Genomic DNA, 8,506 nt, shown 5'->3' on the forward strand with positions numbered 1-8,506 from the left:
ATTGTAAACGCATCACGAAACAATGGTGTGATCAGGCGCGTACGCAGGATTTTTTCAAGGGGGGGGGGGGGGGTTTAACATTTATAAATCGGGCCGAAAATTTCGCAACGACTCAGCCAGCCGCTGAATAAGCGGGGGGGGGGGGGGGGGGGGGGGGGGGTAAGAGGACACTTTTTTTTGGGGGGGGGGGGGGCCTCGAAATTTGAAAATTTGACATTTGGCTCCGTTGGGGGGGGGGGGGGTAAGGTCACCTTTTTAGGTCTGCCATGGGAATAATTTTTTTTTATAATTAAAAAAAAAAATCAAAGGGGGGGGGGGGTTAGGGGGAGTGATGGGGGGGGGGGGGTTTACACACATAAAAATACCAAGGGGGGGGGGTTAACCCCCCCCCCCCTGTGTACGCGCCTGGGTGTGATTAACACAAGATAAATGCTTTGAAATATAATGAGAAATAAAAGTAAGAGTTCAAGGAATAGAATCCTCTCGGCATTCAATTTCCCCCGGTCCCCAACAGAAAAAATCTTCTGTGTGCCCATGTCTTGAGCCATAATGCATGCATGGTCGTACAGAGAATTTTGTTATGTTGGGGACCGGGGTAAAATTCAATGAATTATTGAAAATTGATTGCATTTTTCTTTGAGGTTTTTTATTTGTGGGAACTGCCCCCTACCCTAGCCCCCGCTGCGTACAGTCGTGGTTCAGTGGCAAAGCAATGGCATTGTAACTGTGAGGCCCCAGGATCAAATCCGTGTCGATGTGCCATATTAGTGCCCTTTTGTGGGGCATTAATCCTCATTACTGTCATTTATGACTTAAGGGCGTAGGTCCCCTAGTTGATAAGCATAGTAGCATACACATGCTTTAGCATTCACGCAAAATAAACACAAATTATTAGTCAATAAAATCTGAGAATGTGTATCTAGATCTATTAGGAATGATTCATTGTCAAAATAATTCCATAAATTGAGGTAAAAAAAAATATTCCAACTAGATGAGCGACAGTGTAGTATTCCCATTACAAAACATATGTAGAGCTGCACTCCTATCATCGGTTTTCTTCCTTTAAAAATATGATACCTGATCTGCTCAAGAAAGTCAGCAGAGTCTCACATTTTGGCGGGACCTTCAACAGAACGGGATAATTGTTTTCATGTTTAAAGGGCATTTCAATGCTTGCAAAATCTATAATTATGCGTGTTTAGTAAAAACAATAAGAAAATCAGTGTTCTGATTAAAACAAAAGGATGGGACAAACAATAAGAAAATGTCTCTCGAAAACGCTTTTGAGAACAATTGGGGGTATAATTATGTCACCTTTCCAAACTTAATGATGCTCTTGGTCTATTCAAATGTTTATAAACATTTCCAATCCTTTGATTAAAACTTTCACTACTGTACTTTAAAAAAAGATAGATAAAAACTGTTCTAAAACTTACGCGGCATCGTCGGCGAAGTTTCTCCGATGTTGGTGGCATATTCTTGTTGGGTGCCTTGTCTTCCTTTTGCATCGGTGCCCCTTCTGTGTGTTGCACAGACATCTTAATGCAGCTGGCATCACTCGTGGCATGATGATCTGGAGAAGGGGATGAAGAAACATTAACAACACATTATTAATACATAAATAAAGTATAGACCTCAAATAAGGTTGATGATTATGTTCGATGTGGTCTCTCATTCTATTATTCTAAAGAAACTAATTTGTTCATGTTGGTTTTGATGATTCAAGTTTACGCTTTTTTCATGTGTATCTAACTCCGTCTGAGGATATCATATTTTTCAGTCAACGGTAATAGTTTGTTAGATTACAGTCACTTGCAGGAGAAGTACAATGGGTCCCTTGCTATTTACTATTTATCATTTTGTATAAATGATATCTCAAATGCTATACAGTTTAGTACCATTCCACTGTAATACTGATTTTAATACAATTGAGTATGTTTACGTCTCTATGGAGATTTAAAACGGATTTCTAAGCGGATGACGCGCAATGAATTCTTGTCGAATCCTAAGAAATGTGAATTAATTTTCGCTGCAAGGCTTTATAATATAAAGCCTTCACTTTTCCAACCTCATCTTGATTACGGTTCTGTTGTGTGGTTAATGCATGAGCAAATTTAGTTCATGTGATGTGTGTTCCACAAAATCGAGCACTTTGCAATTTATTACGAGTTGAACGTAGGTATATTACTGTTTTATTTATTTTTTATGTTGCATGGATGCCTCCCATTACTAATTTGTTCTAAATTTTCTACTAAGACAAGTAAATATTCTCTTCGCAATTATGACTGTAAACATTTATCTTGAATAAAAAATAATGTGACCTTTTTAAGTATAAGAGTAGTTTTAGACATTTCAATCCATTACATTGTGATATTAACCGATGAATAGACAACCTTGTTCACGTCTTTGTTAACTTAATCAGCTCTATCTATTTTTTGTTCACTGGGGGGGGGGGGGGGGGCTGGGTTCAAATGGTAAGTCTCATAGTTTTCTCGATAATTTTCATTTGTTTTGTCAATTATATGTCATTAGTTGTTTGTTTAATAATGCACATGGGCTCCCTGAAAAGTGGTCTATTTTGCCGGGCTGATTGTGAGCCTGATTTTACAGTGTTTATATACATACATGACAAAATAATAGTTAACCGATTCTTTAAAGATATTACTCCTTGCTTCGACTGTGGGAGAATACAATGTTACTCACGAACTATAATTTTTGTTATTTTCAACTGATTTCACAGATTTTCAAATTCATAGCCTCACTCAGAATTTAAAAGGAATACTGGAATACAACAAAACAGTTGTCAGAGGGCCTTATGCTAGGAGTCCACTGGGCCGGCGCCAGTTGGCGCCAGTTTGCGAAAGTTTGCGCCAATGCAATTTACTGTGGCGCCTAGTGTCGCCAATAAGGTGCCTAGTGGCGTGTAGTGGCTCAAACTGCCTCCCAACTGGCTCGTGGTGGCCCGTAACGGCACCAAATTGGAATGTGGCGGCAAGAAAATTTCAAAATGTTTGAAATTTTCGTCGCGCCACTTGCATCGAGCAATCAGCGCCAAGTGTCCGCCAAGTGGCACCAAATGGCGCGAACATATCGCCCTTTGGCGCAAACAATCCGCCTATTGGAATCCACTGGAATGTAATGGCGCGCGCCAAGTTGCGCCAATGAGATTTCGCGCCACATGGCGCCACTTGGCGCCGAGGGGCACCTTGTTTGCGCCACTACGCGAGCCAAACGGCACCCGATTGGTGACTACTTCGCGCCAAATGCCACCTGATTGCCCGCCATTCGGCGCCACTTGCCGCCTATAACAGCAGGGCGGCATCGCAGGACTTTCTCACAGTGATGGCGGCAGTTCTCCAAGCTCTAGGGATGAGGTTGTGCTGGGCATCCTCCTGGTCCAACATGCGGACGTCCAGTGCCTGATAGTGCTTCCTGATGAGGTTGTGCTGCATGACGGCAGCTTCAATGAGCAGGCGGACTGTGTCTGGTTCCTGTCTCATCTGGCCAAGGAAGCACTGGAACCGCAGAGCCAGAATACCAAAGGCATTTTCAACCACACGCCTTGCCCTGGACAGCCTGTAGTTGAAGATCTTCTGCTGTTTGTCCATGTTACAAAGGCCATAGTGCTTCATCATGTACGTCCTCATGGCGAAGGCATCGTCTCCCACGAAGAAGTACGGCATAGGGTGCTCTTTATCATCTTGGGGAAGAGGAGCTGGATCTGGGATGCCTAAAGTGCCAGCTTCAATGCACTCCTTCAGTTCACTGTTGTTGTAGATCTGGGCATCAGACTGATGGCCAACCCCACCTACATCGATCCACAGGAACTGGTACTTTGAATCTACCAGAGCCATCAGGACGACCGAGAAGAACTGCTTGTAGTTGAAGTAAAGGCTGCCTGATTTTTGGGCTTCTAGAGACGGATGTGCTTTCCATCATAGGCTCCCAGACAGTGAGGAAGATTCCATCTGGCTTCAAAATCACCTGCAACCTCAAGGCAGCCTTCATTGGTTGTGGGGAGGGAGATGACTTCTGCAGCATACTCATCCACTACCGCTCTGGCTACATCAGGGACAAACTTCTGGATGGTTTTCTTGCCCACTCGGAAGTTGTAAGACAGCTCGGCATAGGTGGCCCCAGTGGCGAGATGGCGCAGGAAGACGGACAACTTGAGACCAGGGGAATGGCCTTCCTGATGTGGGTGTCCTTCTTCTGCAAGTGGGTTGTAAGCCTGACCAACAGGTCATCAAACATCTCTGGGGACACCCTGGTGTAGTTCTTGAACTTCCTCCTGTCATTCTCACTCAGCTCTTCCATCAAAGTGTGATACTGTCCACGTTCGGCCCTCAACTGTGGGTGGAGCATGGGTCTAAACCACCAGTTGTGCTTCCTTTTCTTCTTAGGAGGCTCTTCTTCTTTAGGATTGGCCAGCATAAGTTGATAGGCAGTGGCCACCTCAGCATCTCTCATCATCTTCTGATGGAGCAGCATCATCACTCCAACATTATCAAAAGCCTCAGACATATCAAAATTGTAAATATTTAGTAGAGATGTTGTTCATACAGCAGCTGAGGAGGGTCTGAACCAGGTAGCCAATGGCCGGTATTTATTTAGTCGGCAAGTAGCGCCAAGCGGCGGCAATTTCAAGCCAATTTGGCGACCTTTGGCACAAACTAATCACAATTGGCGCAAAGTAGCCGTCTATTGGCGCGAATGGCGCCAACAGGGTGAATTTTGGAATCAAATGGCCGTGTAATGGCGCAAACTGGCGCGAACTGGCGCAACATTTTGGAGCAAGCCGGGTGGCATTTGGCGCACGCCATATGGCACCCAGTTTATTCCACTTGGCGACACATGCCGAGCGGACATTAATTCGGCGCCACAGCGAGCCACTACGCGCCAATCACATAATCTTTGGCGCGAACTGGCACCAACTGGCGCCGGCCCAGTGGACTCCTAGCATTAGGTAGCATGTTATATCCAACATTCAAGGGTTCTAAAAAGTATTCCCATTCTGAATCGTACGTAAACATTGTCTAAAAAGAAATACTATACAAATTGAAGATACATACCGAAGTAATGTGTACGAAAAAAGTCTGATATGGCGATGGCTGAAACAAATGAAAGAGAGAGTAATAAATGATCAAATAAAAATTCATTCATAGGCCTATCACTTACATTATAGACGCTCTATAGTGCAAATGATGAAACCACATAAACGCGCTAACTCAAAGGTACAACATGATTAAGGATAGGGCATAACAAAGGGAAGATTACAGTTGATTGTAGTCCTAATTGAACAGATAGGTTTTAATATTCTTTGAGAATGCTTCTACGTATTACGGCAGAACCATTTATTTCACAATATTCCTGTTAGTTCACTAACCAGGTTTTCAAAAAAAACTTCGGTATCGGATAGTCAATGTATTATAGCACAATGATGGAAAAGCTGATGGGGTCGATAAATAGAATTCCTTTCCTTCTAAATTTTAACCTACTACGGTATCTCCTAAACGGTTTGCTTTAGAAACCATATATACATGTTGTTTAGAATTTAATTGTATATATATCCTTAACGAATCATTACAGTTGTTTTTTCCTTAATTAACCTTGAAACTTGAAACAAATTAAGAGAACTTTCATAAAAAAAGAAAAGAAAAGGAACAATATCGTGGTTATATTCAAAGGGAAAACAAATTTGAATATACAAATAAATAACTATATTCTTTCATAACTTTCAAAACAACTTAAGAAAATGAAAACTTGATTTGCCCATAAATACACCATGATTGGCTAAAAAAATAAAAGTTACAATATTGTTTTTTACAATATTATTGATATCATGCCCCTCATCTTTGTAGAACTAAAATATCCATGAAAATTGGTTCAAGTAGTGTTTATTGAGCAATTGGGAAGTAAAAGTTCACTATCTAAAAATCAGGTTATCCATTATGAGTATTTGTATACATCGAAATTATAAAAAGTACAAAAGCAAGTCTGTAATATAATATGATAGACCATTACAATCATAGCATTATTTTACAACTTCTATTCCACTTTGGACCGATATCCACGTATTTGACGATTTAACTGCACATGACCGGTTTACGTTACTATTACGTTTTAGTTGTGAAGAAGAATAGTCTAGGTGTGGTCAACAGGCGCGTACGCAGGGGGGGGGGGGTGGGGGGTTGAACCCCACCCCCCCCCCCCCTTGGTATTTGTTATGTGTGTATTTTGGAGGAAAACCCTTGCATTTTTGTTTTTTATTTAATTTAAAAAAAAAAAAATTATACCAATTGCTGACCTAAAAAAGTATCCTCTTACCCCCCCCCCCCCCGCTTATTCAGCGGCTGGCTGAGTCGTTGCGAAATTTTCGGCCCGATTAAAAATGTTAAATCCCCCCCCCCCCCCCCTTGAAAAAATCCCGCGCCTGGTGGTCAATATGTAATATGTTTACTGTAAAGAAAACGAAAATCTTCATCCTATTTATCAGTCAAGTTATAATATTTACATATATTCACTATTTTTTGCATGGAGATCCTTGTTTCTTATGGATAATAATAATTGAATTCATATACATATATTTACACGAATTAAATTAACATAATATGTCGGTGATTTGTTTGAATAAATAATGCGACCAAATAATGTATCTAGTTCTCTGTTTCCAAGTTACTTCCATGAAAGAGATATGCATTCAATTACAAAAGGACCTCGTATAAAATTAAATGTTTACATTGTCCGCTGAATCAATCGTAATTATCACAATGAAAGAAACAAGAGCATGATAAGCTTTTAGTCGTCTTGCTTCTATCAGAGCTTTAAAAATAATCAATAAGGAGTTACACATTCACATTCCGAAGATTACGTGACAAATCATTACGTATCGTTGCATGCACACGGACATCTCCAATCACGCATAATCATTCATTGAGAGACAGATAAACAACTTGATGATTATTATTATTGCTACAGGCAAAGTTTCTTCCCAAGAACACTCCGGGACTGGGATGAGCTCCCTACCAACTTCATTGAACTGCCCTCTGTGGAGAAGTTCAAGGGAGCCATCAGCGCCTAAATCATAGGAGGATCTGTTTTTACTCGCACAACTTGTATATACGCACTATGCACTAATCAATCATGACCACTATGAGAGACACCACACCACAATATCCTCGTTTAGTTGCTGAAAAGGCTTTTGACGAGTACCAGCATAGACGTAGACGTAGACGTAGAGGATATGTCTCATTATCTCGTAATGACATTCTTAAGAGTCTTGGTTGAAATAATCTAAATCAAAGTTCATACACAAGCATATTGGCAATATGGCGATAAGCAGTTTTGTTAACATAATATATCACAATAGAGAACATCATTACAAGATCATATTTTGATCAAATACAAACATACATGCATAATGTTAAAATAAAAGTTCGTCTTCATACCAGCAACCTTGCAACAACCTGACAGTATTTTATGATAAAATAAGTTCTCGATTAATAATATATCTCTCCTACATAACACCAGTACTGTGATAGCATACACACGTGCATAATATTATGCTACTAGAAAAAGTAGAGAAGATAATAATATATGTACTTACCAAATACGAAGCGAAAAGGGAACTGAAGAAAACGCGCGAATTCGGGGGTCCAGCAGTATGTTGATCGCTCCATTGTCCCTATTCATACAATTAAATCTATTATCATGATTTCAAAGACTTTCACATACTTGGCGTTTAAACATGTTAATCGTTTCTAAGCTGTGAGACTGAACTCGTATATATCAATTAACGACACTCTTCTCATAATGTGCATCGTCACCAGTCTCGTCCATAGTTTGGAAGAACTATTCTATGGTTGTTAACCATCGGAGCATGTGACGACGAGAAGAGAAGATGGGTGAATTCCCTGTTCATAACTAAGCCAAAGTCAGAGCATCTATTGATAGACAACCAGCTATTGTGTATTGTGCAAGGTTGAAAAAGTAGAACGGGTGAATGTCGTTCATAAGTATGAACATTGCATAATGAAAGAATGGAAGCGCTTTAATACGTTCCTTAATAAAAAAAAAACTTTAAATTCGAGCGAGCGTAGAGAGCGAGTTTTAGATGAAATTTGAGAAAAAATTGCTTTCAGCCGCTTTAAATTGGGGGCTCTGAGGCTCTGAGGAATCCATTGTTTTGGGGATGATGATGAATTATAAAAACATCTTTTCATAGCATTAACGGTTATTGTGTCTCTTAATGTTTTAATGTGAATGAGATTTGGCAATGTTAATGCTGTTGCCGTCGAACACACCTTCATTTGTTACCTTGCCATTCTGTGAAGTTCAAAGGTCATGGGGTTTAAGGTATAATAGGTTCAAATATGCTTCTTTTATAGCAGATGAGTAGATTAGCCTACCCAGGCGCGCTGGAAGCACTTTGGGATTGGGAGGTGGGGGGGGGGGGGCAAACATTACATTGGGCTCGCCTTTCAGAGGCAGTGGCGTAATGAGCAAA

At 40.7% G+C, this 8,506-nt stretch overlaps 1 long non-coding RNA gene across 1 annotated transcript; it reads right to left on the reverse strand.

The window, feature by feature from the left end:
- Window positions 1-1,412: 1,412 nt before the first annotated feature.
- On the reverse strand, window positions 1,413-7,654 carry LOC115921185. Its single transcript, XR_004062795.1, has 3 exons — window positions 7,607-7,654; window positions 5,073-5,111; window positions 1,413-1,573 (listed from the first exon to the last, which is right to left on the reverse strand). It is a non-coding gene; the product is annotated as an uncharacterized LOC115921185 (long non-coding RNA).
- Window positions 7,655-8,506: the final 852 nt, after the last annotated feature.

The sequence above is a fragment of the Strongylocentrotus purpuratus genome, unplaced genomic scaffold, assembly GCF_000002235.5.
Source record: "Strongylocentrotus purpuratus isolate Spur 01 unplaced genomic scaffold, Spur_5.0 spur5_scaffold_1, whole genome shotgun sequence".
Classification (NCBI taxonomy): domain Eukaryota; kingdom Metazoa; phylum Echinodermata; class Echinoidea; order Camarodonta; family Strongylocentrotidae; genus Strongylocentrotus; species Strongylocentrotus purpuratus.